Raw genomic sequence first — 24,477 nt, forward strand, 5'->3', positions numbered from 1 at the left:
TGTATATTGCATTGTATAGAAGAGTCGTCGATCCAACACTCCGATTCGCTTCGTTCATAACCAAGTTTTCACATTTCATTTGCTTCAGAAATTTGTTTCATTAAATTGCAGAGAAGTCTAAGCAAATGTTTGTTTAAAACATGAAGAACTCAATGCATCGGAAGAAGCCGGTGGCGCAGTTTGTTCTGTAAAGTTAATTGAATATTACTTCCGAGACTTTTTCCAATATTTGATTTAATTTTAACATTTCACACTCGATGTGTTCCCTCGAAGGAATTTAACGAGAGAACGACTAAGTTATTTCTTAATATTTAATTTCATAAAAGTTTTACACGAGCTGCACTTCGAAAATGAAAATTAGAAACACATTTCCATTCCAGAGCAGTAACTACGAGACCGATGATAACTTTCCGTGTGCGTAAATCCAATTTTGATGTCCAAATACATATCGATGTAAATAGTGATGGAGGAGAGAGGTGCATGGCAGGAGACACCCTCGTTCAATCGAAACGGTCTCCAAATGGAATTAGAGTTGGCGTGCGGCCGGCGGCGATCCCGCGGGATTCACCCACGCCCGGGATCTGCGCCGGGATAGCCGGTGATTGCTTTACTGTTTACACTACCGCGATTCCAGATAGAATTGAACTGGCGTGTAAGCGGGTTTAGAATCAAAAAGGGTATTGAAAGTCTCTTTTAATGGTATACTGAATATCGCTCTGCGGACGCCACATTCAATGCGGACAGATTAAATCCTCACCGGTTAGCTTTCCATCCCGACATCCTTCAATATGCCAATCAAATTAACCGAAGTTTTTTTTCAATTCAATACACGTGTTTCCGTTTCTTCTACACTGTCATGGAAGTAAAGTTTTAAGGATTGTTGTGAAAATAATATTAATAAATATTTGTGATCTGCATAATGACGAATATAACTCTATTTTCTTTAGCATATACCTACAATCAACATAAGTCCATAACGGCGACACCTGCGGGCTCCGATCAATCAGCCGAGATCCGTCTTTGAGCGTATTATTCCGCCCCAGGTCTTCCCTAATCAACCGATTTGTTACTTCCTTCTATATTCAGCGCCAGGGTAGAAGAAAATTCTCATTTTTTCTTTAGTTTCACCTTTACACTTCGCCTTTTAGTTAGTAATCGATCGCGCGACAGAAAGCTTTTATGTCTTTAACGATAATATATCATATTATTATTAAATTTGTTTGTTATATTAAACACAAACTAGTCTTGTGTTACAGTTAATGCAATCTCCAGCTGTTTTGTGACTAAATTATATTGTAAATATTTTTTCTCCTCGAAGCGCGGTGCGAACAGGAGGGTCCGATTCAAACACGCGAAATAAAAACCTGCAACACAATGAAACTCATTCTGTAATGTTTCAGTTTCTCCGCAAGGGGGCGCCCGTGTCCTTATTGTGTTACCTGCAATTTGACTCACTAACTGTCTATCATACTGTGACATGCTTATTATTATGTGTTGGCATTTCAACACCTTATTTTAGAGATGGCTGTTTCACAAATAAAAAATAGTTAATGTGTTTGATTTTGTTGACTAAAAATGTTTGAGCAACAAATATTTTGTTCTAGATTCATATACCTACATATGTCCTAAAACAAGAGCAAAGAGCAATAATAATATAAAACTCTTTGAAGATATCCTGAATATAGAAGAAATATCGATATTTTAAAAACATTATAGCATAATAAAGCGTGTGACATCTCGACATTAACTAGCGAATAATGTGTTTAATTTACAACATCGCGACAAGGAACACGACACGTCGTAAAGGGATTATTTTTATATTATCAAGAGCATTTTATAGTTTTACAGGACGAGTTGAGAACAAACAAATAAATAATGGTAACGCCTTGACTCTAGCGAGTAAGATCGCGTACATGTGTACGTCTGTCTATATTGAGTTTGTTCTCGGCAACGCATTAGTTCATAGCAAATACGTGTTACGGCGTGTTTTCGTAACAAGAAATCACTTTTATAAACATTGTACAATATAATGTCTCTGTTTTCTATATTAATGTAGTTTGAAGTGCACAAATCCAGGCTGGAATCCGATCCAAAGACAATCAGGGAGATAAACAAGGGCTGCAGCGTTTCCCACCGCGCGATATGTACTGTCAACAAAATCGGATGCTAGATCCCAGCAGATGCGATCGCTCGCACGGGATTAGAGACGTGTTCAGCATTACGAGCTCAATTATGCATACAGTGTGCCACTCGTGGTGCCTCATAATTGGCTTATATTTTTTAATATACTGACGTTATTACATGCCTCCTAAGTGAAGCTTAAGCGGGGAATGCGTGCGTGGTCTCCGCTATAAGCTCCCTAAGGATTTAATACAAACTCGTCATATACCTCTGTATCACAACACAAATCGATCGCCTTTATCTTATGGTAGTTACACCTGGTATGCAGACTGCCTCATCTCTCCATTTTTTACTATCATACGCCCTTTTTCTTCAATGACAGAATATAATTTTGATATTATTTTGTTTATTTCATCAAAGGCATGTCACAGTTCACCAGACCAGCGTGTTCTCATACAACATGGAGGAATGTTGCTTTATAAATCATATTTCAACGAAACAAAGTTAAATATACTTTAATAATTCTTTATAAAGGATGTTCAGACGCTTAACGTTGATAGAAGAAAACCAATTTAAATATATATTAATAATATCATCAGGCGTACGACCGAAGCGGTCTGCACTTTACCTGGATAATAACACAAACAATAAATATTTCTATAATCCAGTAGGTACTTTGTTAAATTCTAAGATATATCGCTAACAGACCAATCGCAGTTCCTTTATCGGACGTTTCTATAGAGAAACGTTGCTGGTCCACCTTAACAACAAAGGGTCGTAGACATAATATTTAAAGATGTTTATTCGCCGATCTATACGAGTATGTGTTCCCTAATATACTCATATAAGCAGCGATGGTTCAGTGGCAGAATGCTCGGTTGCCTAGCGGTAGGGCCGAGTTTAAATCCCGGGCGATGCACTTTTTGTAGGTTTTACTCATTTGACTTTTTAGACTTTAATAAATAAAAAGAACCGTAAAATGACTTTTATTAATTAATAAAAATCGTTGAAGGGATTGCTATCGGATTTACTCAAGTAAGAAACGTAATAATGTTACAAAAATTGTTGATAGTCAAATCTGTTTTATATAAATATAAAGTAATATATATAGAGTACATAATATGTTATATTCCCTGCAAGTATTGCACTTCTGTTAAGCGAGCGTTAGATCGGAAACCGCAAGGCGTCGCTACAAGTGGCATTTAATTAAAAATATGTCAGGAACGGTGAGGGTTAGTGGAGGGAAGCGGTCGGGGAGCCCTCGGCGGCTCTGAAGCTCTGTGGCATTACTCCTGGTACATCTTGTACGGATTAGGTATCCATAGACTGACAACCATACCATACTAATTTAGTTACATATACATACATACTTATATACTTACCAACAGAAGTTCAAGAACAAAGTCTGGTATCGTCTCATATCTTTTGTCTCACATAGCCGGATTACATATCAATGTTTGTTGATGTCCTTTCATACTTCAAAAGATATTTTAACAAATATATGACAAATTAATTAATTTTATAAGTTTGTGCGTTTTGGAGACGTCATAGTAAATGTTTGTTAGATTACATGTAGATAACAAATAACAATGTGTTAGGTGAGAGTCGTCTGTACAATGCAGAGGGTGTTTTTATGAAGTGAATGTTGTAATTGATCAATAAAACTATTGCAAAGGGCGTCGATTGAATTAAAAACCTGTTACGATTTGTAGAAGCGTGTTACGATGTCGTTTATTGCCATTTGATAAACCCTCAGCCCTCCTCAGCCCTTGCCCACCCTCGCCAGCGCTCCTTACAATCTGACTACAGACCGTTCTTCTACTGATTATTTATACTGAGTGTATGATCCTAGAATAGTTGCAGCAGTAAAACCTTCCATTTTTTAATTATTTCAAGGAATACTTTATTACGTAGTGTATACATTGAACTGTTTCATGTAGCGTACATCTAATAACCAGGTCGTAAGTGGAGAGACAGGCTTCACTTTATAGATAACGTGAAGCAGTTGACGCACAATAGTTCCATACGTACAAACAGACGGACGGCGGTCGTCTCGACGGAGGACGGTAGAGGTGATGCAGGGCGGCACTCGCTCCACGAGCACCGAGCGGGCCGCCCGCCCTCACCAGCTCGAACGGTGACTTAAACACGGACACATTAACGACGCGTTACAAATAACCTGCATAGTGAGACCTGCACGCCGAAGACACCGCGGCTCGTACTACACGATTACAGACTGTATCCCGATACAAACAAGACTGACAGTCGGGTACAGTGGAATAGTTTATCGAACGATTTGAGGAGGTGTTCGGAAAGTAAATATTTAGAGAAGCTATTGAACGGAGCGGAAGACACACAGACACAGACAGACACACACAGGTAAGAGGATCTTATATTCTTGTATTAATTTCGTACACGGCTCTTATTACTACTTAAATGTTCAATTATTTCTTATAAAGAATTGATTAAAAAGTAATACCAAAGTCATTGACTTATGTGTGATGAATGTCTGCGGGGGACAGTTGTTACTAAAAATTAGGGAATAAGTCTGAAGACCTCACCTTTGCTATACATATACTAATTTTCTATGTAATGTTAATTTTCATCTCGTTATCTGTAGGTAGAAGCCGTGTCTCTTTGTCAAACACCTCTCGTCCGTGGCTTGTTCGGGAAAAACTGTAGTTCTTAGGGAGTGATAATTAGTATTCAGGACGAGTTCCAATCACGCGGTATTGTGGTTAGATAATTAAGTTATGTGTCGGATGCGGGGCGCGTATGGACCTCTAACTGTTGGACCTCCTGTGAGAACACTTCAATAGAAGTCATTTAGACCCTCGTCATATAACTTTATTGCATATACATACGTATATAGTATCAGTCTGTCCATCTTATCATATCTAACCTGGACAAATAAACCAATAAACAATAATATCAATATATTTTAATTATAAAATATATATGATATTTAAATATTGAAACCTCTCATAAAAGATGCTGGTCACAGTTTTCAGTGAAGTCTTTTATGCAAAATTAATTAGTATTTAAGTAATATAAGGGAGTAATTGAATTATTTCATTACTTATTTATGTGGCAAATATTAATATCAAGAAGCTGTTTCCAGCGAACAATACCAAATATGACATCCATTTAATATTATTGAAATATAACATTACACAAACGATCCAAGCACATCTGCGGAAGAATTGCAAACGCTACAATTCTAGTGTGCGGTCCTGGTAATGAAAAATAGTTCTTATAATTATTAAACATAGACTTGTATTTACTTTCCATATATTGTGGTAGAAATCAGCATCTGTCGATGCAGATGCCGCCGTCAGTCATAGGTTTATGTTGCAGCGATGATTTGCAAATATTAAGTATTGTACTCTTCGCCCCTAAAAATACTATATATAGAAGGAAAAACAGATGAGTTTTACGCTTAAATCTGACATATTTCTATTTATTACCGTCTTTTAACTATCACTTTCACCAATACAATGCAAATTCACCAATTAATAATCGGAATGCACCCCAAAAATTCTCTCGCCCAAAACTCATATAAACCCCTGAACCTGTATTCAAATGTCAAGAAACGGCTGTAAACTAAATATAAAAATAATGTCAGAGGACATTGGCTTCTGCGCGCACGTAATACGATACAGAACGGCTTGAATATTTTTCCGCATGTGCATCCCCGAAATGATTCCAACTTATTATAATATAAATCGAAATTGTGCGCGAGTGACGCGCGTCCTGTCAATTAAAACGGGGTGTCGTCATCCATCACGGGGGATTCCGGGGGACACTATTATTATTAGCGGCCGCCGATAACCGGATTAATCCGGTTTTTGTTCGGCAATTTTCGGTCCGGCCAACGGGTATTGTTAAACAAAAACCTATTTGTACTTACAGTTGGATGAAACAGTCCGAGTTTATGATACAAGTACGAAATACGAGTGAATACTGTTTGTTATATACATGATAAGCAGGCGGATGTTCTTTTTGTCTGACGTTTAATTAAAATACTGTTCGAGTATGATTGATTTGATCCACACAACAGTTCGTAAATAATTTACCTTCGCTGCGTTCTGTTATAGGCCATTGCAAATTCCTACAAAGAGAATACAAACAATTTAATAACAAATCGTTTCAAAGTTTTAAGAATGTTGAATAATTCTAAAGTGGTTCAAACATACGTAATACGCAGCAGCAAGTTGTGCATACGTATCAGGACTCCCCAAATACAAGGTGAGCCATTCTTTTCATTTCCTGTCTCGAGCGAGGGCGCGGAGATGAAAACAAATTAGACATCACAATCCCAGAACATCGTTTATTTACTGCTCGGTGTTTGAATTGTGTTAGTCTACGACTTCCCCGCAATCAGAAACCAATCACACTTATAATGTTCGTCGTGAAATCCTATTACTATACACAATTCAATAAACTTAACATCAGACTTCGTTGCTTATAATCTCTGCACCAAAAAGTATAGACCTCTGTCTAATGTCACCTGCGCGTACAATTATAAAACAAGATGCATACAAAGATATAAAGTTTGCCTTCCCACGAGCAAGATGTTATATATCTTCATAATACTCATACAGCATTTGAACTGTTAATTTATATTTAATATTTTTTTTATTAAGTAACGTATTATTGTTTCATATGATGAATATGGTGACATGTGCATATTTCATAAGCGGAATGCTTGACCTGTTTTTCTACTCGTATTATTTATATCGTGAGGTGATAGAGAAATAACACAAAATGGCGAATTTGAAATTCTCTTTTGCTGTAAAATAACAATAGCATTTGTATGACGGTCCGATGGAAAATATAAAATATATTTTTCACGTTTGATTGTTTGAAAATGTTTATTTTTATTCAACAAGAATTGAAGTATTTTTTATAAGAACGGTGTATTTCAATTACTGCAATACATTTAACATTATGTTACTGTTCCCAGTTATGATTAGTTCATATAATAATGAATTAAGTAATGTGAAGTGGATTCCAATACTTTAACAGTTTATTTGAACGCACTTATTTCTATGGTCTGATTAAGGGGCCGCTTAAAAATAGTATTCTTTTATAACAACCTTCTTATAGAAATAACGAGTCATAAAAAATTTAAACGATGTTTTTTTATGTTCGTTTTACGAACACGTTGAACGATGAAATGCAATTAAGACATATAAATATACATAACAACTTACAGCAATATGAAATATAGACAAATTACAATCTAAGCTTAGCGTAGAAAGACCTAAGCAAAGTCAGCCGCTAATCCGCGGCGGGAGTAAATTGGAACCGTCTGAAAGAAGAAACTGAAAACGGTTATAAATGTAGCGAATTAAATGAAATATTGAGGGCTTTAAAGATGTCTGGGAACTCTTACTCTTACAGAGTGGGGATGAAACTCTGCTCTGTATTAGATTTGAACATACTCTTACTATTCATAGATAACTCGAGTACAACCTACATACAGTATAGGTTATGTTCGCTTTTCACGCATTTATTTCACACAACGGAAGTTATCAGATACTCTTTTAGTATGTTATAATATAAAGTGAAGTTACTAGCGGCCGACACTCACCCGGGAGTACTCGTAATGACCGCCGCGACTATTTTAGGATAATAATAATATTATGGGATTCACCTTGATCTTTACTTCGCCACGTATTGCATGCGTTCAGTAAGAATAACAAACTATGAATTAACTATATCGAGTGTTTGGACAAAAAATAGTTTAATGAAACGGTTTTATAGAACCATAAACAATATTGATGTTTACAGAAACACGATCCAGAACACACACTTGGTCGTACTCCGGCTAGCACCCTCGTGATACTGAGAAGGGAAATTTTAAGAATTTGTACATGACTGACACTGTTCATGTCAAGAAGTAACGATTGATTTTAATGAGATTTTAGAAGAATGTAATTGTTGATCAAAATAATGATTTTAAAGTCGTATTGCTATAAGGCCACGTGACATGTGCCAGCGACGTGAGGTACGAGCTGCTGCATAATAAATGGAAAATAAATGAAGGTGAACGTTGTTAAAGTGAGAATATATTTGTCTCACGTGTACCTGAACAGTACCACGGAGTTTATATGTAGTTAGCGGTATGTGACCGCTCACAGAACTAATCAACAAACATGTCCATTGAAAAATTAACGAATTGTTAAAAGTCGACGGATAAAACTATTTTTTGTTGAATTCTAATCAAAATCAAAATATATTTCACGTATTTTTATTACAGTTATTTGTTTTCACAAGTTTTCACAACTTTTATCGCGACGCCATTCCCGTCGCCGCCCGGTAATGAGATAACGACAAATAAGTTATCTAAAGCCGGAGTTTAATTCGATATAATATTTTAATATCTCAGTATTATTTCTTGTTCGTCTCCGGACTCCCTCACTCAATATATACGAGACAGAGACAAAATACTTCCATACTCACAGTTATATTAAAATGTATGTGTGTATTCATATGAAAATGACCAGCAAAGTGTTCATCGTTATCCAAGTGAGAGTTGATGCTCTGACGGAATCTTCAAAGAGAATGTTGAAATCACTTTGAATTTATTGTTTTGTCAATACGTTGATAACCTCTTTTGGGATTTTCCTCCATCTTTACGACTCCCAAAGGTTGTGTACAAGCAACTATCGAAGAACACATCTGACAAGAATGGACTTTATAAAAGAAATGCTGGGTAGGCAGTGAATATAGAGAGGTTGACTCTTAAATGTATATTTTTCCGAAAGATTTAGGTACTCATTATACACGTATATAATCAATACCTCCATCACTTGAAGTTGGTTAAAATCTTTCAATTTATCTGATAATGATCTAAACTCGGTGGCGTTATAATTGCAAGTTATTAGTTATCCTAATTTGTCTGAATGTCTTCCTCATTATATTTCTAAATGATCCGTCTATTTTCCATTCCTTTCTGTTTTTTTAATATCAACCTTAGGTCCTGATAGGTGCAGTTCACAATGTAAAGACCCCGTCCGCCTCATTATATATAATGTATTTACTCATTATTCGTGAATATAATGGCTTCCCTTATAAATTCACACGCCTTAATTACACGTCCTACAGTCGCTAGTCGGCCGCGTCTCCTTGATTTACAACTCTCCCTAGAATTATATCCTCCATTTGATTTAGCACCACATACTTTTACCTGCACCCATCTGCAATCGAAAATATGTTCTACAACTCGGTTTTAGAGCCTAAAATGAAAGAATGTCATTTGCTAGGTATCAGTTAGTACGAATGTCGGTATCTTATTAAATTTGTCTACACCCAGTTATCCTCTTAAGTGTTTCAGGGAGGTGGTGTATGTGACGTCATACATGTGACGTCATTGAAGCTCTTCCCATTGAAGTCTCAGCATCTCAAACAAATCTCAGTAGTCGAGACGAGCGAGGCGTTTCATGTCCGTACACCTATCTGTGTTCTCTCGCCGCATTCTACTCACCTTTTAGTCATTTTTCCTTCCCGCCTATGAAATTACGGGTTATATAAACTTGAGGTTTCTTTTCAATTATAAATAAAAATATATATTTTCATATAATTCATTTCCTCTTTGGTCTCATGTCACCTTTATATGAACAATCTTAAAAAAACGAAACGGTTGCACTGGATATAGTATTGAAGTATAATTTTAAGAGCTACACTTAAAACATTGGTTGGGACAATGAATGAGGCTATGACGGTCGCATATTTTGGAAGCTTTTCAAACATGCCATCAAAACGACGATATATATGAACCGTCCCACAACAACATAACAATACACCCCACAGACTACCGACTGAGATACCCTTTTTAAATGATAAGCATTGTCTAACTCTTCATTCGAGAATGCTTCTGGTAATGGCTTTACAGAATTTTAATTCTTTTGTAATGTTGCAGTTATACCTAAATAGTACTATAATTATTTTAATCGTTAAGACCCTAAGAAAAGTTATGCTCCGTACTACATTTGAATATTTGATGTTATGTCGAGGGTCACCGACGTTTGGACCCCGGGTCGATTTGCACAAATAGTTTGGGATTTCAGATTAATGAGACTTTTAGCGTGAAATATGTTGATCGTACGCGAACACCTGCTAATGACACACAACATTTATAAATACTATATGTGTGAAGTAAACGCTTCGTTCCTGGTGTCGGACGAATGAACATACAGTATTGTCGAAAATTACACCTCATCAAGAAGATGAATGAAGCATTTTCTCGTTTCTAATGTATCCTGCATGTATTTATATTAGTGAAGTAAAAAATATTTATGTGTATTTATTTTCAAGATTATTTGATATCCTACTCGCAGTGCTAACTATTACAATACTAATTGTCAATTTTACGGTATTAGTAAGCTCCAAGTCTTTGATATGATATCACATAAAGCTCTATCAATTTATGTTTATCAATATATTACAATAAAATGCTAATCTTCAGTTCATTATTTTTGACTGCTGGTACAATCTGCAACAGCAGTTAAACGGATACTCGCAGAAACCTGAGACTTTCAATACACACTATATATGGTCATTGTACTTATTTTATATTTCCCTAACAGTAAATGAATGTAAAAAGTCGAATATGTGGCTCGTGTATGTGGCAGGCGTTATATTGGTTGACCCGTGTATAAACTCCGATATGTTAACTATAAAAGTGTATACAATGACAGTAATACTAGTAATTGGCCGCGACAATGCCTGCTATATTTGGGATTACCTGAGCGTCACTCGGTAGCGCTGTCGTAGCACAATGCCGTAGCCACAATACGTGAAAGGCTACATTGGAGTTACGCCAGAGCTTCTAGACGATCGATGTGAAAAGAATTTTAAAGGTTTCCTTTGAAATAGTCTTCTAATACTTCCAGTTTAATTTGTTTTATAATATTGATGATATAGCAGTCGTCACGAGATTCTAGATGATTTTTAGGTGTAGAAATAAATGTATAGCTTTGTTCACATGTATGTATGTATATATATGTGTGTTTGTTTAGTATGCATGTATGTATATCGGTGGCAGTACGCGTTCGTAGGTCATTTGTTATTCAGTGGGTGAGGAGACCAAGTTTACGTTTGGATTTATCTGGCACGTGAAGCGATTTACCTATTAATTGTGAAGGGATGCAAGATACACTGGTGCTATATGATGTGTTCATTACACAGACCAACCATGGAATGGGATTGTAATATATAAATAGGTTATCATTCAGATAACGCGGGTACTGAAATAAATTTCACAACAGGTGATACAAGTTCTTTACATCATCACATGTCTTAATTGCATTCTGTTCCTCGTCACCCTCATCCAGATATTTGGTTACAGGATGCAGATACTTTTCCGTGTTACGTCGCAGGATGCATTCACAATAATCTGCTCATCATTCCACGTATCTCGTTAATAAGTCGCTAATGAAAGGCTTTGAGGTGCGGGCGTTAAGGCGCGCGGCACACGGCCATTGTTATTTAAAATTGAAAATACAACAGATACTCCGATATTTAAGTAGTTTGCGGCGAGCCTTTGTTCGAGGCGCGCTCCTCTGCGGCGCCTCTGTGGCCGTGGGGCAACTTCTGAAACGTTCAAGATGTTCGATAGATATTTTCGAGGACGCTTTTTATAATTTTCGACGGATCTTCACATTCATACTGATCATTTTATCTCATCAACTACATAATCGTTATAATAAAAATATTATCTTAATAACATTAGTGAGGATTACGTAAGGCTTCATGAGATTAGTATATTCTATTAAGCTGTAGTTTTATAGAGGTAGTCGGTCTGCAGAGAGGTCGACGAACCCATCTCAAATACTTAAAGCGGAGCAAAAATAGTAATCCTTGCAAAAGCAATCAATCAGTGTGCACTCCCGCTTTATGGACACCGCACGAATATCTAATTTTGTTTGTTACACCCTCCCCCTCCGACCCGACCCACACCCTTCTCTCCCCTGCATCCCCGAGGCTACTGCGCAGGCGTCGAACGCCCTAAATCCTAGCGGACGTTTTGATGGATCACCCTTAATGACAAGCACTGAAGGGGCGATAGGGCTGTACAATACAATATATCGATACGCATTAATTGGTAGGTAATTGACATACGGTGGTCGATACGATCGCTGGAGCCGTAATTGATGTTACTTCTTTAAATTGCGTTTTATTTATCGATCGTCGTTTTTATAGTTTTGTTTTATGACGGCTGTAGTTTTATTCTACCGCTTTTTTATTTATCATTACTTGAATTGTAGCCAATGACAGTAACTATGAACTAAACAGTAAACATGAACTGTTAGAATTCACGTAATAATTATTTCGCATTTGTTAGTTTAAGGCAACATTTGTTAGTTAACAAGCTCCTCTTTCATCCTGGTAAAGTTTAAACCTATGAATCATGTGTTTTATATATTTTGTAACTCACAGCAATCGATGGCAGCTCAATCCCTAGTATTTTTACTCCCTCGTTGTATGAACAGCACTCGCTACAATTGTATTAGGCATTAGTGATGCCGCCCGCTCTTCTTTTATTATGGCATCCTTTCAACCGACGGCGCAGATAGGTGTTGTGAGTTTTAATTGTCTCTGGTTGAAACTTCAGCGAAGGTTCTATTGAATGATACCGATGGGCCTCATTACTGAATGCGTTCACGATTGTCTTTCTTTGTATCGGTAACAGCTGAAGCAGATTTCATTTTATTTTTCACATTTTTGAATGAAAAAGGTCTATATTTATTTTGGTAACAAAACTCAAATTGCTTGATTCATTTGAAAGTTCAAAAGTTCAGAATGAAGACTTACATCCATCGTCAGATGTAAAGAGTGTTCCTTTAGTACAACATTATTTAAAGTATTACATTTCACACGTAGCTCAATAGTGAGTTATTTTATAACCCTTATTATAATATTGATTTTGTATCGATAGTCGGTACCATCGTTATATAATGCATGCACCCTCTCCTGGCCGGTCATATAATTACAACTCGTCCAAAGACAGGAGTAGAAGTAATGACTCCAGTCACGACATCGAGGCATCAATTGTACATTTTCTATGAGACACGCGTATATTGTATTACATATGTGACTTACTGGCGCCGGCTTCGACAATATATGTATATGGCATAAACAAAATTTCAATCGAATTATATTAGACACGGTTGATTGATTCATTCTGAAGTAGAATAACACCTACTGCAGCGTTCACAAGAATATACGAGTACAGGAAAAAAGGAATACGAGTACAGGAATTGATTTCATACAAAGTAAAAGAACGAATACTGAAACCCAGTTTGATTACGTTTTTCTGACATGTAGTAATTTAAGATTATGATTAAATTACATATAATATAACGTTCTTCTTAGTCAGTTATTAAACATATCGTTACTTTTCTATAACAGCTAGTGAGATAGTATAAACGATATCAAGGATGTTTTCCAAGTCGCTTTTAAATCAACAAGTTTCGGAAGTGTTTTATCTCTCAAACTAAAAATATTATATACAAAACGAGACTGGAGAAAAGTTGTTACTGTCAGTGGTATTGGCTTGGGATCTAATGCCACAGCTACTTTATGGCTTGAAGTCAGTCCTATAAAAAATGTTTACTTCGAACACATAAAATTATAACATATATTATTGTTAAATCTGTTTAGTATATAATTTCTCCGAAGTATATTTTTCGCCATATTACCCTGAATCAAAGGCAAGTACACCCCGCATGTCACACATCAGTTAAGTTATAATATCACTAAACATCCAATGCCTTTTTATGTAAAGAATTGCTTTAAAAGAGATGTGGAGGAATCTGTTTCAAAGCGATATTTTCGGACAGCCGGGTAATTACAAGTCGTCACGCTGGAGGGTTCCTCACTGCGTCGCCCTCCGTAAGATATTATTTTCCTCGCTAAAGAAAACTCAGCCGCGTTTTTATATGGGGGTAGTTTTTGTTCTCCGCCACATTATTATGTTAATAAGTTAAAGAGTCGTCGTCGCGCTGCTTTTGTTAAGGCTCAACATATTTCAACTTCTTCCAAATCAGTATATATTTTCGCCAGTCTGTGTTTTTTAATTTTTCTATTATCCAGGTTGTCATAGGAACATCTAAGACGTCTTAAAAATTCTCCAAATTACAATTTTCCTGTAACATGTAGTGGGTTACTCATCTCTTAGATATATTAATTTTAATTTTTCATAACTTAATATTAATTTGCAATTCTTATTCCAGTAGAACTCCCACATTCTCCGCACTCTATACGTTATTTCAGTTAATGATGATTGTTATGATATCAGTTTATTTTAACTGAACCAACACTAACTCCTGTATAATATATAGTTTAATTTAAACCGATCGCTCTATTTATACCGCATTACCGTATCGGTGAGTTTATCTTAGACTCTTTAAGTATAACAGAGTTACTTTACTTACTCGCCGTCGGATAAAGGGAGACGGGCGACGGAAGCTGAGTGTCTGGCTACCGAGAAATAAACGAATTATCACCTTTATGTTATATGGGTTAAGGTTTATTATATTGTGCATTGATACGTACACTCAGCAGTGTAGTAAATCGCTCGACGCGCACATTTCGCTGTCAGCGGGAGCGCACGCGCACCACGCGCGGCGGTATTGCCACCATAATTTATTGTTTAGTGGGAACCAATAAATAAAAGGAAATCCGGTCGAATAAATTAGTTTTAGAGATGTACTTACTACGTTGACTGTTGACTTACTTTGACCCTGAACTTGGCACATTAATAAAGAATGTGGCGCTGAGGTCATAAGTTTAAGGCTGACAAAAAGAAGGGTAACTGTTACTCTGGAGAGCAACAGTTTTGGAAGACGGAGAACATGATATCAATCCTGGTATCCCGGCTGGTGGAATCCACTACAGCTCTATACAACATAATAATATACTGACTTACTCGTATTTAAAATATAGATTCATTCATATACACGAATGCTCTTTCATTGTAATTTTGGCGTAAATTATTTTTTGGGACGTTACAGTTACAAGAAAGAAGACGAAATCGACAGACACTCATCTAAATGTTGACGTGAAACTTCTCATTTAAAGGACGGAAAAAATCTTCAAAGTAACTAAAAACATCAATACACATTAAAATAAAAATGTTCTCACCAGCTGTTGGTAAAATATTATTTCAGTAATAATGAATGTGTGTATGTGTAGTATGATATGCACACTACTGTCTACTATAATGACCGTGATCGTAGTGCGCTCACATCACACAGGACAACGTGGGCGGTCCGGCTGAATACGAAACAAATGAAAATACTCACCAGAACCGATACGTGGTCGGACGAGGAGTTAAACTTACTTTATGAGTTGCAAAACTCCATTTCTTATTAACTAATAATTGCAGCACAAACATAGTATAGTAGAGAATAACCGCCGGCAAGAGTTCACGCTGCGATTTCTTTTACAATGATAATCTATATTCTCTCATTTACATTACTTTCGGGAGTAGTATAATTTGAATATTATTTCACATTGTAACCAAACATTTACTTAATGTTTGTTACATATTTCCACTCATCCTAACTGGTACCTTTATTAAAAATATATTATATAACGACTCAAAACTTTCTTCCGACCAATTTTTACACACATCTTATTTTTAAATTTGATATTTTTATGGTTATATTTCAACTGATATGGAATGGGAGACATCTCGTAACAGCCTTAGAGGCTCATGTAACTTGAGCCGTCTCACGCTGAGTTCATGTTCCAAGAAGCCTCCAATACCTGGATGTTACTATCGTAAAAATATACTTGTTACAACACCATTAGAGATTCATATCATAGGAGAGATAAATATTTGTTAAGCAACAGACAGACAGAAAATCCAATATTTAAAATGTTTCATTAACGTTTTCAATATATTTGTGAAATAATTTTTATAAAGAAATAAACACACCTGGTTCTCATATATTACTTATAATCGTTTCCAACAACAAATCAAACTCAACATGCAAATGATTCACAACGTTCTCGAGTGCCTTAACGTTTTATGTTTATTAATTTGTAAAGGTCTGTTAGGATCGCTTGTTTGTCACTGAGGGACACGACTCGGGACACTTAAACAAATAAGATGCTCCTCCTTTTTTCATTAAAGTATTGATAAAACGGAGATAACGATTAGTGAGGGGAGACGACGATAACAGTTGAGGACACGGTGAAGTAACATTGGTTTCCAATGTTTTATCTAAATTAAAACGTCTTAGGACTCTCTAGATCTTAAATAATTGATCTTCATTGCTTCAACAGCTTATTATAAATATTCATTTTAACTTTTTATGTTTATGTTTGTATGTTGCTTTGTAAAAATCATTGTCTTAAAAAAAAGACTATAATACTTTATTCATTTATTAATCCTTGACTTTCTTAACTTATCTTATTTTAATCATTATTCGTCTAATACTTAGAAATTCTAAGGTCAAGATGAGGTGAGGTTTTTCTGGTAATTTCAATATTAGTCATTCATGCCGCCACATTCCGACTGTGGACAACGGTAAAAACTTGTAATGCTAAAACCGATTATATCACGCATCGTTATTTATTGTACTATATAATATGATTTAAGATTTATCGATAGTTCCCATCCCTATAACTTCTACCTGCTAATTCCTGCCTCATCCCGTCTGCAGCGTGTGTCCCGACAGTCACCACTCGTCCTAATGCTCACCGCTGATAGATTTGTGCATACTTGACTTACACGTGTTCCATATTTATAATAATGTAAAAAAACATGGCTAGACAGACTTTTAAATAACGCTCTCTATAAAAAAAGCACTCCTAATTTTTTTTATCTTTAAAATGTATGGTTCAAGTCAAATTTATAAAAAAAATTATATAATGTTGTAAAATAAATATGAGACAATACAATTACAATATTAGGTATTTAATAGAAATTGAAATTTACATGGAAATCAAATACAAATAATTCCCAAACTGTCCCGTAGAAGGTAGTGGGAGCAGAACTGATGTTTATCTCCTTTCTATTTTTAAGTTATCGAAACTAAACAAGCCGGAGATGGCGTCCTGTTTTCTGAGAATCATTCTTATCTCTGCTCAAGAATGCCATGTCTCAAAGCTTGGATGACACTTAACGAGCTAAACCGAAGATGTACGGCGAAAACCTTGCGAGTATTAAACCTGACATCGTGGCTACCGAACATAATGACGCCACGGTTATTAGTTGACATTAACCCAAACATCATGACACTTGACCCTAGATACAGATACATCAACCACTACTGCATTCAAATTAGAAAATATGTAAACTATGTTTACATGTGTATAAACTTTTAGAGCAATTTTTAAACATTTAAAAACGCGAGCAGTTTTAATAGAACGTTATGTAAATGCCGCCGCTGAAATTTAATAAACGCCTGCCTTTTAAATGAAAAGGAATGACTTCGTACAATGGAGGCTCTTACTCGTTTGACCCCAAAATGAAGCATTTTCGGAGTAAACAGGTCAACAAATCAGCAGAGTCTCTCTAAAGAACACTTGATACGGCAATAAATTAGATGAAGGAATCGTCCTTTAATATAAACAGTCTTCGGACCTCCCCAGGCGACAGTTACGACCTACAAAACATACACTCACTTGTAGTTAGTTCCGATTGTGTGCTTCGTAGATCACCGGCTTACCAGTCCACCGTACATAATAACAAATACAGTTGTAAAGCATAACATACAGTTTTATAAATATTTCATTTTTATTATGAAATTTGATAACAATTACGATATATATAATGCATTCACAATTGAGTGAAAAAGAATGTGTCCAGAAAGCAGAGAAATATATTCTTTGATGTATAATATAATAAATCGTGTGAGCTTTGAATGAATCATGAGCCAGGGGGCAGGATCCATACGTTGGATGATCGCTGGTCAGAAATGGAGCATCCGAACAATCTGTTCTGTTGTCTGAGGAGACGCCCCCGAGCCAGCTCGGCCGGGGAGCTCTGCTGGCACAATTAACAATCAATCAAGTCAAGAACCTCTTCAAGTGATCACCTCCCGACTCTTGACTGTTCACGGACTGCGACGAACGTTAATAGACATGTCGTCATGTTGTTTGTCTCATAAATACACTACTGTACAAAATTATTGATTTAGTCTGTTTATAATCCTTAATATAAATGGAGATTTTACTTGTACATAAAAAAAATCACTATCACACGAAATATGAACAAATTATACTATATTATTATTCATGACATATTCCAAGCTTCATGTTTGTTTCATTATGATCGTGTTGAAAAATTTGATTTAAAATATTCTAAGTAAGGTTAAGGTTTAACTACTTAGGTACGTATTAAAAAAAGTAATAAAAACCACGTTACAACTAACGAGTGAGAATTAATGTATTAGACGTACCGTGTTACAATGGAAACAAGACACACTAGACAAATGACGCAGGGCTGAAACCGATTCGGCCTCGAATTTGCCGAAATCATAAGTCATAAAACCTTTCGGAGTAACTTAATTTGATTTCATACAATACTGGACCACTCGTGATCTCCGTTTAAAATTGTATTACAGCTGTCGCACGGAGCGGAGACTATTCAATGTGTAGATGAAATTCCTTCTTATTTATATTTTCGTATCGGTCATGATGTTAAAGCATTTTTAAGATATTTAATTATTGTACAAATATAAATGTCCGTAGTGTACAATGTGTTGTTTAAGTAACAAGCCGTGTGAAGCTCTACAGTAAATCGAAGTTTGCACAATTCTTATCTCTTTAATGTATTTATTAAAAGAAATAATCACGCTCGCTTATAACTCTCTAATGTTTATAAAAGTATTTATCTATAGATATGTTAATCACGGGCGACACCAATCCCGGTCGTATCATAATTAGCCTCGGTATAAAATTAATTTATAAATATAAGTGAATGTTGTTAAAGGTGTCTTTTAGCTGTACATAAGTTTAATAAAGTGACTAAACTTATAACCCATTTTATTGCAACAACTGGGTTTTGCTCACGTTCGCACTTTTATATAGAATTTTATGATCGTTCTCGCTGCGGGACACATGAGTGGTCTAGGTACGTAAAATAATATTATTTATATCAATAATTTTACAACCTCCGTCATTACTAATAAAATTACAAACCTTTAATTATCCAGCCGGCAACAGTATTCTATTTAAGTTGAATAATAATCGAATGTTCTTACACAAGATAATACTATAGAAATAGATTGTGTATAATCTTAACACCATTCATGTGACAGTCTGTTTGGAAACGAATAAACACAACTCAATACAGTGTTCTTATGTTTAATTATTTATTGAGATTATCGCGAATACAAACATCAATATCAAGTTGTTTGTAAGTTTATCAGCGGACGCTTATGTCTCGTACCAAATAATGAAATATTGTTCCGACTTTTTCTTCGTTTTACGGCAATGTATAGCCTTTTGAAATACAGTACGAGATACCACAGGCGTTATCAATTGGATTGTACCAAAGGCACAGAAGAATCGCCTCTATGTACTTACAGCTAGGGATGGTTATCGAGCTTAAGGTAATTGGTCACAAAAAAGTCGTTAATATGCAGGTTTATTTTAGCGAACGTCTATTGAACATGTTATTGGATGGTGTGAATATGTTTGTTTTTTATCTTTACGAAGTGACACCGCCAGGTGGAGCCGGGGGGCGGAGCGGGTTCGGTCGTTGTCTCTACTAACCAACACTATCGTGTAATCTGATATCTACATATATTTATGATCATAATATAATGTTTATACATCGAATATTAATATTCAGTTGTCTGTTTTATGACTTTCTATTTTTCTAGTCTCATTGAACCGTTTTCAGTTCTACGGACATATGGCCAGAGTTGTCAGTGGTGACTGTCGAAAGCCGACATTTAAAGACCCTGTCCTTCAGAAGTGGTCGCGGTGGCCTGAGAAGCAACGCTAGGTGTTGTTGACGCAAAAGCTTAATTTATAAAATACATGTATTATTAAAATATACTTATTAATTCTTTATGTATAAATTGTGACTGACGATAGAATGGCACATGTCAATAAACTCCTAAATTGAACAGCTTCCACTGAATGTTTGCGAAAACTACAAAAAAGTAAATACTGAACGGAAATAGCCTACCGGATGCGACGGTCTGCAGGAAGTACACCTCATTTCCTGCATTCACGCCGTCAGGTTCCAATCCGCCTGGAAGAATTTATCTGAAATATTACCACTTTCACGGGAATATACAAAATCATGCTTCGGAAATTTTTCTTCAGTAAAGTAAAGAATGTAAAATTGAACAATCCTTTTAAAGAACATTCATATCAAAATCAATATTTGCCTTTAAGTTGGAGAATTAAATAGATTAAAAATATGTTAATGTTATAAAACAAGAAAATTCATTAGGCATTTTATTATAAAAAACGACATTATCGTTAAAAATTGTCGAATACTCCAACAAAAACGATTGTATGAACTCGTTAAATCAAATATTTATTTTGCAACTCGTATCCCTCATCAATTAGACCGGATTTATTTTTTATCAACATTTTGACATTCAAATTCAAATGTTAGAAATATCACAGAGTGCGAAAACAACATCAGACAAATAGAATTATGAGAGAACTCGTGCCAAATATAGGAAACAACAACAGTCTGGACAACAACAGTCTGTTTCAACAGTTTGGATACGTGTTGTTTCATTTTGGAATCCCAAATAAAATTAAGCGCTTGATTGATGTTTCTTATTTATCGTGCTCTATTAAATATGAAGGATTACGGCATTCTGTATACGTCAGTGAACTATGGAGTGAGGGAAGCTATTACAAAATATTTGTTACACTGTGAAAACTAAAGTTTAGGCCCGAATAAGAACAAATTCATGTATGGCGCCTGCGGAGCTAATGTCTTTAATGAGATAGTACGGTAATAATATTAAGAGTTATATATGAATGAATAATTATTAGAATATTATTCATGGTGGAGTATCCGCCCGGTCACGATACCCTACACATACAATCATCTAACTATCTCTCTTGAGGTTGACTCACAACAATACCATCCTGAATTACTCAAAAAACTACTCCTAGAACAGCTTCTGTTCCAATCTCACAAATAAAACTTTTCCAATCAACTTTTTCAATAAACCGATACTAGACAGAGACTGTTTAAACAGAATATTATTTGCCGATCCCGTCCTTTGTAACTCCATGTATATATTTATTATATAATTAGGTTCATTGCATCTGTTATGTGTAATGTTTTTTTGCGTTGTGGTCATGTTTATGAATTGCAACGGTTTAAATAACACTGTAATTTGAAAGTCCTGTGTTAATTGCTGTATCTAAATGATGATCCATTTTGTAGATAATTTTAATGATTGTTTGTGTGTTGTTAACTGCGACATGAATCAAGACCTGGCAGCGTCTTAACTCCTTAATAACTTAATTTAACCGACATATATACTCGTCATCACCGTTCACTGATCATTTCTTATAATACACATATATAAATATTCACCAAACTACGTCCCAAGTTAACTTGCATCCTATAATAACGTATAATACTCTCAAAACGTACCGAAGCTTTTAGACATTTGTTAGTACGTTATTAAGTAATGATCAAACGAGATCGTAACCGTCGTATTATTTGTATAATATCCCTCAATAACATTTATAAAATGATGACTGAGAAATGCACAAAGGCCAGGAGAAAACAAAACTATTAAAATTTCATAGCATATAATATTGAACACTCGAGTCGAGAACAGCGGAGGGGCGCTCAAGAACCAGGGCGCTTGTGTGAGTCGGTACATTGTTATCCGGGGCCGCGACAATTTACCGGCCACCTGTGAGAACCGGCTGTAACCGGATAAACTCACAAAAACCCTTCACCAGACCTTCGGGATATGGTTGCAGTTACACTGGTGGCTTTAGTCACGAATTATTTATGTTTCGCGAACAGAAATGTGTACGTTTGAACCGCGGTGTTGCCGTATTTCATACAAGCCGTAATACAAGATCAGTCCAAGCATTAGTCTAAGACATCGAATGAAGTGAACATTTAAAATGTAACGACCTTTATTTTCAACGCTCTCAGTGTAAATCTCAAACAATAGCGATTAATTCGTTGGACAGTGAACTCATCTCCCAGCTTCACTTATTCTATAATACAGCACACAGTGCAGTTTAATGGCGTCTGTGTTGATGGCGTCGTGCCAGGTTTACCAAATCAATGAGGCTTGTTCAAGGGGAACTCTGCACCAAATGACACATACATTACTATTGTATTGACATTCCCGTTGCTCGATTATCGTTTTTGGTCTTTAGTCACATAACACGTATTATAATGAAGACTACAATGGTTAGAAATGATTTCAGGCAATTGAACGAGTGGAACAATTCTGTTTAAAAAAGTTCCTTCAAGAAACCTTAAAAGAGAAAGCGACAAAGCAGTATTGTGTTAATAAATAAAAGTTAGTGAGAATAATTTTATAAGATGTTGGAGAAAATCTTAGAAACAGGACGTGACTCGGGAAAGAAGTATCCAGCTCTTTGTAAATTAATTTGTATATGTGGCTATTGAATAGGTAATATCTTTAAAACTGGCGTGAGGTTATCTGAAGACTGTAATACAGATACGGCCTCAGATACGTCCATAGTATGATCCGAATGAACCCTTGCGAAAGTCGAAACCTTAAATTACAAACACAATATTGACATCTTAATTAATATTCCACCGTCTGGAATCTGTTTACGTTCAAGAATATTTATTTTCCTCTTCCTCGTCCGTACTTGAGTATCCATTTAAAATATACTAAGAATTGAATTCTTAGTAGGTATACACATAACATTTACATTATCATAATATCTCAAGTTACAAAGCCATACTCTTCATTCGTTTTATAACATTATATTTCACTTTTTAAATTACATATATACGTATTATTGTTATTCAATGTTTCCACTTTTTGCGGTTACCGTAATCACGGGAAGATGACGGTCTTTATTGGCCTCATATTTGTAAATCACTGCGTGTGATAGTTTTCTATAACTATAAGAAAGTTATATATCTATGATTACTCTCAAATAACTCTTTGTAACGCTAAGTATATCCTTAAAAAGTCAAATAATATAAAGTAAAACAATGAGCTCTTATAGTAATTCCATCCAACTGTCCATGGCGCGTGTGCCGCCACATTTTTCTTGCCTCCCTCCAGACGCCACATAAAGGATTATTTTCTCTTAATCCCCGCAGACTTCTCCATCCTCGCTGAAGTTTGTTGTGAACCAAGTTAGGATATTTGTCGACGATGCATTCATCACTGTTCAAACTTACGTACATTTGAACTTTCTTTTCACACTGAAATATCGCTCACGTTCTTATTTATAGCGAGACATTTTTATAAGTTGATGTTAAAATATTATTACATCAAACTATAACAAATACACTTACAGAAACCTGGAACACTCGGCCAACTGAAAATGTACGTATGTCTGAATGTAAAATGTTCCATAAATAAATAAGTTGCATTTAAATATGGTTAACGAGCGGTTGACTGGCTTGGTCATATGTTATGTGATCGTCGGCCCAAAACCAATCTTAAAATTAAGCCAACAGCAGAAGTGGTGCACGAATTGTTTGAATATTCAGTTTATATACAAAATTGATGTGAAAAGGGCGCTACATATTTACCGGTGATATATTTCGCTCCCACACCGTCAACCTCCCGCGCAACGTTAATGACGTTAAATCGAACTAATCCAATTAACTCGTCCGTCCGTTCGTCCGTCCGACCTCATGATGTGACGTCACATTTCACGTCACACCCAAAATGGTGGCCCGATTGAACGAACATCTTTGTAAAAATGTAAGTATTGTCGTCAGGCGGTATCCTGTCAATTTATACGGGTTTCATATTTCCCAGCCGAATATTTTCCTATCTAAGTGATTTTGCTTTATTGCTTCAATTGTGAATTTATTGGTTTTATGTTACTGGGGAGGGAGGAGCCTTATTGTATGGAATAAAATAATAAAAATACGTATAGAACATACGAAGTCTGTACATCTCGTTATTGAGAATACTTTTTTATAGGAACATTTAGTTTACTCTAACTGAAAAAACATCATGTGAGTGAGGAAAAGGCACCCTGCAAAAACCTCGAGTCAAGCTTGATTGAAGGAAATCCAAACTGCCACGTATTAGGTGTCCCAGGTTATGTTCTGTTGATCCAGAAGGCTGTGTGTCCAGGGTCGGTGTGCAGATCGTTTAGTAGACGATGTGGTGATGCTAACGAACGAGAGCAACACATAATGCAATCAGCAATCAGCGT

The 24,477-nt window shown here is 35.8% G+C and overlaps 1 long non-coding RNA gene across 1 annotated transcript in view; it reads right to left on the reverse strand.

The window, feature by feature from the left end:
• Nucleotides 1–12,769: 12,769 nt before the first annotated feature.
• LOC133319087 (uncharacterized) overlaps nt 12,770–24,477 on the reverse strand; it is a 36,777-nt gene continuing 25,069 nt past the window's right edge. The window contains exons 2-3 of the long non-coding RNA XR_009752792.1: nt 20,282–20,347; nt 12,770–12,820 (exon numbers count right to left, since the gene is read on the reverse strand). This is a non-coding gene — a long non-coding RNA (uncharacterized LOC133319087). The remainder of the gene's footprint in view (nt 12,821–20,281; nt 20,348–24,477) is intronic.

Source organism: Danaus plexippus, chromosome 12 (assembly GCF_018135715.1).
Source record: "Danaus plexippus chromosome 12, MEX_DaPlex, whole genome shotgun sequence".
Lineage (NCBI taxonomy): Eukaryota > Metazoa > Arthropoda > Insecta > Lepidoptera > Nymphalidae > Danaus > Danaus plexippus.